The sequence below is a fragment of the Sinocyclocheilus grahami genome, unplaced genomic scaffold (assembly GCF_001515645.1).
Source record: "Sinocyclocheilus grahami isolate Dianchi unplaced genomic scaffold, SAMN03320097.WGS_v1.1 scaffold84.1, whole genome shotgun sequence".
Taxonomy (NCBI): Eukaryota; Metazoa; Chordata; class Actinopteri; order Cypriniformes; family Cyprinidae; genus Sinocyclocheilus; species Sinocyclocheilus grahami.
The window spans coordinates 1,649,220-1,657,655 of NW_015505263.1; the positions used below are offsets into that span (position 1 = coordinate 1,649,220).

The 8,436-nt window shown below is 36.0% G+C and overlaps 1 non-coding gene across 1 annotated transcript; it reads left to right on the forward strand.

The window, feature by feature from the left end:
• The first annotated feature begins 4,622 nt into the window (after positions 1 to 4,622).
• On the forward strand, positions 4,623 to 4,705 carry trnal-uaa (transfer RNA leucine (anticodon UAA)). Its single transcript has one exon. It is a non-coding gene; the product is annotated as a tRNA-Leu (tRNA).
• The last annotated feature ends 3,731 nt before the right edge of the window (positions 4,706 to 8,436 follow it).

Here is an 8,436-nt window from a genome sequence, read left to right on the forward strand (position 1 = left end):
GAGAGCATGTCAAGCCCGCACATGAACTTTACGATAGCAATCAGATGTGGACTGAGATACGTGTCAGTGCAATAAGGGACTTTAAAATGAAAAAGAGCAGGAATGTGTGTGGAAGGATCCCTTTAAAAGCCTGGTGACGTGACCACCAAAATCCCTTGACCCACAAAAATATCAGCAGATCGTAGTGACCTTGCTCATGTTTAATCTATACTCCTAATGTGAATGACACTTTTGAAGTAATCAGGTAATAAAATAAGGGCTTTCCTTGTCTGGGTCAAGTTGTGGGATAACCAGACCTGATTCTGTGTGACCTGATATCAAGACCCTTATCAGAGCTCTGTATCATGAGAGAGCTCAAGCCTGCTATCATAAGCTCTGTTTGAAATCACAAACAAACTGCAGGAGGAGGCCAAAGACAACACAGAGAGGCAAGATGAAACAAGGAATCTCCTAGAGATAAAACACAACAACTGCAGGCTGTCCAATGTCCTCTAGGGGTCAGGGCCAAAGTTCAAAGGATCCAGGGAAGAGAGATCACTGTGGAAGCCATTGATCACATATGCAATGTATCCAGAGAAAATTCCTTTAAAAAAATCCAAAAATGAAAAAGGATTAATCAGAAGAAAGAAAAAAAAACTCAAATAGGAAAATTCAAGAAAGAACAATTTCATTTCATTTAATATTTTATTTTATTTTTAAAGTTCAGTTAATTAATTTACTATTAATTAATTATTATAAAAAATAAAAAATAAAGAGAAACAAGAAAAATATAATAAAACATAAAATAGACATATTAAATAATAAGTAAATAATAATTAAAATGATAAATTATCTCCAACATCTCTAAAACAGGAAATTCAAGAAAGAAACGTTTTAAAAATCATCAAAAGAGTGGACAATTTAATTTAATTTAAAATTTAATTACATTTTTATTTTTCAAAGTTCAATTTCTCTGCTTAAAAAAACAAACAAAAACAAAAGTAAAGCATAAACATAGGGAAAAAAAGTAAAATAGATGTATTAAATAGTAAATAAATAATTACTAAAATTATTAATTATCTCCAGCAGAATTTAAGAAAATAATTTAATAATTTATCTAAAATAAAATCTATTTTATTTTGTTTTATTTTATTAAAGTTTATTTTCCCTACTTAAAAAATGAAAATAAAGAATAAAAGTAAAAATAGAAAAAGGTAAATAAAATGATAAATATATATAATTAAATATTAAATAAAGAAATGTTTTTTTAAAAGAACTATTTTATCAAAAGAGTGCTATTTTATTATTTTATTTTATTATTTTCAAAGTTCATTCTCCCTACTAAGCAATGATAATGAATAAATTAGGAATAGTTAAATTAGTCAGTTATCTCCAACATCCCCCAAACAGGAAGAATTCATGAAAGAACAATTTCAAAGATAATCAAAATAGCTAAATAAAGTTCATTAATTATTAAAAGCATGTATAATGAATGATTTATCTCTATCATGAAATGTCCTTTAACATATAAGGAATATTCACTAACCTTTGACCTTTCTTTCAGTGCAACAGCTTTACACAAAGACAGGAGGTGAGCTTATTGAATATAAATCAATCATTCATATTGTCCTTCAACGTAAGGATCAAAGGTCAAGCTTCTCGTCTCAGGCGTTTGAAATGCTCAAGCATTTATTGCACCCTTGTTTATGGCGAGGCGAGATGGCCGAGCAGAATGCTGAGTTTGTAGTCGAGATTGTTATGCTTGTGCAACCTGAGATTACACACACACACACACAGATCCTCGTGTGGCAAAGGTCAGCATGCAGAGTGTGTGTGAGAGTCTGTGAGAGAGTGTGATGTCCTTGAAATATCGTCTCTTCCCCCACTGCTGCAGTCATTTGTCACCCTGGCACGCTGTCCTGATGTCCTGATCATATTTATGTGCTGGCCGGCAGCCACTGACCGACCGCGAGTAATGAACATATGACCCTCTGCACACATACTGTATAAACCTCCTGCTTCCCTTCAGCTCTGTGCCTCACCATCACATCCTTTCTTAGTAGTGCTTGCTAAGTCAAGCATCCATCACTATTACTATTGCTAACACTTGGGAATAAGAATATATGAACAAATCCTTAACTCTAAGTATTAAACTATTTTGTATTACACTTTGTGTTGCTATGAAAACATATTATATCTCTGAATGGTGTGCTATTGCATTTCTAAACAATCAGATACACGCCTTGTGGAGGTCAAAACGGAAGAAAAAAATCCCACAGGCTTGGAGAACCTAGAATATCATACTTCATATCTATCATCAAGTTGACTAGTAAACACCTAGCAACCATCCACGACACCCTAGCAACAGCAAGCAACCACCCAGCAACACCTCTGTATTTGTTCTGACGCTGTCTGAAAGATAGACATCACACCTAATAAGGAACGTTCCAAAAACATTACAGTATGTATAAGTTATGCAAATGTTAGGTACAAAAATTTTGCATAAGCAAATATGTTTTTATTTCACATTTGCTTTTCTTCACACAATCGGTTAGATTTAGGGTAGCATTTAGTTACGCAACATTTTATTTCCAAACTACCACGATGTATACGACCAATGTAATTAAAGGTTGCTAGATTCATGTACACTCTAAACAATGCTGGTTTAAATATAACCCAGCGCTGGGTTAAAAAGGGACAAACCCAGCTATTGGATTGTTTTAACCCAGCATTTTTAGAGTGTACTGTTTCAGATAAAACTGAATGTGCTTTTAGCACTACAAACTGGATATTTCACTTTAAAAGTATTACAAAACGTGCAAGAAGCAACATATTGTCATACTGCAAAAATGTCGTCACAGGCACATTTTTCCAATGACCCTGAGTCGTATTTTTAAATAGTTCCCTTAAAAATCGTTCATCATGTTCAAGTAAAGTGGATGGTGTAGCCTTTAGAAATCAGTATTTTAAAAATATTCAGCATCACATCCCACTATTGGAAATTTGGAATATTACAAATCAATTTTCCTGGAAACATTGAGAAAACACTCTCAGAAACATTCCAATAAACTTAAACTAGCCTACTGTTCTGTGCACTCTGAAATTTGAACATTCAATCTAAAAAGGGACAAACCCAGCTATTGGGTTGTTTTGACCCATGCAGCGGTTGGGTTGTTTTGACTGGGTTGGGTTGTTCGCAACCAAAATGGAATGTTTAGAAAATGTTTTTAGTTTATAAATTGGTTATAAACATATAAACTCTAACACCTGATAAACTGCTAATATCAGCAGGTTAACTGTGGCTCTGGTTAACACTGATACAGTGGACAAATATGAATCAAGTATATCAAATGCAGTGAAATTAGAATAATTCATCAGCAAACAATGTGCAACAGAACAACAGCTGCTCCATGAAACCCCTCCTAATCAAGCACAAATACCTTTTTTTGGGCACATATATATAATTTATGTTTCCATCCAGAGCTTTTGACAGATATACTGGTGTGGTAATAATGAAAGGAGTTTTCTTTTAAGAAGATTCAATCAATAAACTGATACGTTCCAGAAAATACTGTTGTTTACAGCTGTTTGGAGGAGAGCTATAAAGAGGAGTAAATGAAAAAGGCTTTGGCTTGATTTATGAACCCAGAGGAGCTTATAAAATACACTCAGATCTGTCGGCCTTTACAGTTATTCCAGTCGAAAACCATGAGCAAGGACACATGTCATGCTGTTATTCCTCTAGAGCAGATGTCCTTCAGTACTGATCACACAATCACTGCTGCATGACATGTGACATATGAAGGACACTTAAGTGCACTACATTCTATAAATGAAGAATATTAATTTTTTTGGCTATTTGTTGCTTTAATTGATATATATATAAAAAAAACAGGAATGCCAGTATGAAACTTAATTTTGCGATGTAATGCATTTTGAGCTGAATTGAGAGTGAGATTGAAAAGAGAGCAGGTTAAGATTGCAGTTCTTATCTTCCTCAAGAGGAATTTAAAGACCTGCCTCAAATAAACTCACAGAGATGACCGCACTGCATCCTGGAGTCAGACTCATCCGCTCTAGCACTTGGATAGACCAGAACGTGACATATGGCATCTGACAAAGATATCGGGTAACATAAATAACAATGTGATACTACTTTTTCCAAGTCTCATAAGAAACAGGATGTCAGAGTGGTTAAGGCAATGGACTTAAAGGGGTCATATGAAGCTTTTTTAAAGATCATTATTTTGTGTATTTGGTGTAACCGAATATGTTGACATGCTTTAATGTTCAAAAAACACATTATTTTTCAAATACTGTACATTATTGTAGGTCCTCTATGCCCCGCCTCTCTCAAACGCTTCGTTTTCTTTTCTCTCTTTCTCTCTCTCTCTCTCTGAGCGCGCACGCACGCACGCACGCGCACACACACACCATGCTCAAAACTCCGCAGTTTTGGTCATGGATGCACTGTCAGTCAGGTGCTATTTTCTGAAAAATGCCCCGAATAGACAAATGTCTTCGTGGGTTTGAACTCCATTCCTAGTAGATCAATGAGAATCTTAAATAGAACATATAAATGTATTTCTCAAAAACTGGTATCTGTAAAAAAAAAAATGAATGAAAAATGAGAGAACAGAACAACCAGGATGGCCGAGGGGTTAAGGCGTTGGACTTAAGATCCAATGGACGCATGTCCTCGTGGGTTCGAGCCCCACTCCTGGTAAATTGTTGCCACATTTGAATATGTTGAGATCAGCATTACCAACAAACTCGATTCTCAAAGTTATCACTGAAGTACCTGTATAAGAAAAAAATGATTTTTTAGCATGTGATCAGAATCGCAAAGCAGATGCACAATCTGTCAAAAAATGGTGTGGCACTTAAAGGGGTCCTATGCTCTTTTACAAAGTCTTGATTTTGTTTTGGGGGTGTACTAGAACAGGCTCTCATACGAGGTTGTTAGAAAAACACATTATTTTACATTATTACAACACCTCTCTCCCCAGTCTGGCATGAACGGCTCGAATAGTTCCTGTATCAAATGAAAGCCCGCCTTCTGAAATATGAAATGTGCTGTGATTGGTTAGCTGGGCCAGTGTGTGTTGTGATTGGCAGCACTCGACGCCTGGCCAGGAAAGGTCATGCCCCTTACCATAGCCGCCCGCGAGCTTCAGTGTAAATATTGCGTCAAAATCAAATAAATTTGAGCGCGATTTAAACCCGGATGATTGTAACCACTTTAAGTTTGTCTGCCATGAGAAAGCTAGCGTTTCTCCGACATAGTGATAACACTCGTTGCCTTCTCTAGTGCAGCTCAACCAGGTCTTGTCCCATTCGTCGATATTTGTGATATCACAAATCCCGGAAAATATGTGTTGTAGTCCAAACGAGTCGTTCGTTGTAGTTTTTGAAAAGTGATTTCTGTTAAATAAAATATCTCCTTTTGAATTGGACTTTGAGCTTTGTAACTGCAGATCTTTTTTATGCTCAAACAGCAACATTACAGACTAACTAAAGTTGAAAAAGTGAAAAAGCATAATAGGACCCCTTTAAGACCCAATGGACAAATGTCCTCATGGGCTCAAACCCCACTCCTGGTATGGAAGAGAATTTTAAATGGAATATAGTAATGCAGGATGAAGGTAATATGCTTATGTTATGAACAAAATATAGAATCTGGCAATCATAAGTTAAACTGTACTATGTGGTTATAACAAGACTGATACACAAACATCTGTATAATTGCTAGCCATTTAACACTAAATACAATCAGTCAAATCCATTGCTAATACTTTGAAGTGTGTTTGTTGTTTTCCCTTCAAAATGATGTCACTTCCTGGAGTGAAAGAGTTAAAGAGATTTTACAAATAAATAAAAATAACAGGATAGAAAGTGATGCTGAGGATGCAAGACAAACATAAACTGTCAATTACAACAATATTTCCAGGAGTATTGTATGCAACATTTTAATCTGAGAAAGGATTTTCTTTATTTACACTCTTATAAATAATGAATCCATGAAGAACCTTTAGCATCCATGGAACCTTTCCATAGAACACAAGGTTCTTTACAGTGGAAAAAGGTTCCTTGGATTATTAAAATGTTCTTTACACTAAGGTTCTTTTAAGAACTGTTCACTGAAAGGTTTCTTTGGGGAACCAAAATGGTTCTTCAATCACTACTAAAAAAAACTTTTTAAACCGTTAATTTTAAAAGTGCAAGAAACAATGTAACAGAAAAAAAAACAATAAATGATATAGAGTCATTCCATGAATTGTGGACATTAACTAGTATTACATTGTTGGTGAGCACTTACTGCAAGTGAATAAAAATTTTATATAGGCTACTGTATATGTATGTATTATAAAAGCTAATAGTACTTGAGCACCTTCTGTTGGGACCCTCTATAATCACAATAAAAAGGTAAACTATGGTAAAACCATCAGTTTCTGCTAACATAATCTGTTCTGATGTTTTAATTCTAATGTTCACTTACATGGCCTGATTTACAGCTTAAAGGGATAGTTCACCCAAAAATGCAAATTTGATGTTTATCTGCTTACCCCCAGGGCATCCAAGATGTAGGTGACTTTGTTTCTTCAGTAGAACACAAACGAAGATTTTTAACTCAAATCTTTAACTCAAACTCAGTGAATGGGAATCACGGCTTTGAGAGTCAAAAAAACATACACAAACTAAACCAAATTAAACCCTTCGGCTCGTGACGATACATTGATGTGTAAAATGGACCATTGACACTCTATCTACAATCTCAATTAGGAGTGTCAATGGTCCATTTGAGAGATAGGTGGCAGTAATGAACTTATAAGTCTGCGATCCGCCATAAAGCAAGAAGAAGAAGATGCGCTCAGGACAGTTCAGACATTGCAGTGCATCAGAGGTAAAAAAAACATATAAATACTGTTCAGTTTATTGCACAGACCGATCCTTTCGTGTCTTTACACATCAATGTATCGTCACGAGCCGCAGGGTTTAATTTGGTTTTGTTTATGTATGTTTTTTTTTTGACTCTCAAAGCCGTGATTCCCATTCACTTCCATTATAAGACTGACAGACTGCAACGGTTTGAGTTAAAAATCTTCTTTTGTGTTCTACTGAAGAAACAAAGTCTTGGATGCCCTGGGGGTAAGCAGATAAACATCAAATTTCATTTTTGGGTGAACTATCCCTTTAAGGTTTCTTTCACTTTCCTGTTCAGTTTTAGCACCCCATTCGTCCAGCGCTGAGGCCGAGGTGTTTACTTTCTGCTCCAGGTGCTGTTACGAGGGCCAGGCCCGGGTAGAGCGAGGGGCCACCCTGGATAGCATAAACAAACAGACCCCAGAGAGCCTGCTGTTTTGATAATGTCCATGATTAGCTCAGGTGCTGGGTTATGACCCTGCCAGACCCACAAGCCTGGCGGGGGCTGCGTGTGTTTTCCTTCTTCGTCGACAAGGAAAAGATGCAGCTGCTTTTACTAGGCCGGATCCCCTCACACAGAACAATTAAACCAGAAGCCCCTGACAGGACAGACTGAAAGGAAATGAAAATTGTAGTTTTGTAGCATTTAGTTCATGTTTATTAGATTAAATATGCCAGTATACACCTAAAAATTTACAAAATATACTTTAAGCTCATTTAAAAATCATTCTTTTATACAAAGCTATAAAGTGTGACAATCTCAAGACATCTGATGGTTTTAAAAAGCACGATACGTCCTGCCCCAACTTCCCATTTTAATATGAAATACATAAGGCTTTCGATAAGTGGATATTACACATCATTCACTTTTTAAAGTCATCAATAAGAAACAATCAGTACCATAAACTTAAGTAATTTCCACAGATGCTAAAGGTTCTTTATGGAACCATGAATGTCAAAAAATAACCTTTATTTTAAAGATTGTACAGATTTTAAATGATCCTTTGCTTGCTCTATATGCACATTCAATAAAGTGTTTTTCTTATTTTTTGTTCCCAACAAAATTCTATTTTAGATACCTTTAAAAAGAAATAAACATCTAGTGGGCCAAAAAAAAAAACTGGAACAAAAATAACTCTCGCTATTTGATGAAAGAATGAATCAATATACACACAAACCACCCAGATCACAGGAATCAGATGTGGGGTGAGTACTGCTGGAGGGAATGTAATGTGTACCCACCACCCTCTGTTACTGCATACTGAAAAGAGAAAGAAAGAATGGACCGTGAGTTTGGAGTTTGTGTTGTGCTCATGGACCAGCTGTGTAAATCTCTCACTGTCCTTCTCAGGGGGAGCACAGACTCATTTTTAGAAACAATGGTATTCCAGCGCATTGTTCAGGCATGTAACTGTAGAGAGATCAAGAACTGCGTTAGAGCTCCGTTCAATCCCCGTTCAACACAGACTAAAGCTCTCAGGTGGCCTGAAATAGGTAAAGAGGTCGTTAAGGAAACGAGGAGGCTGCACATAT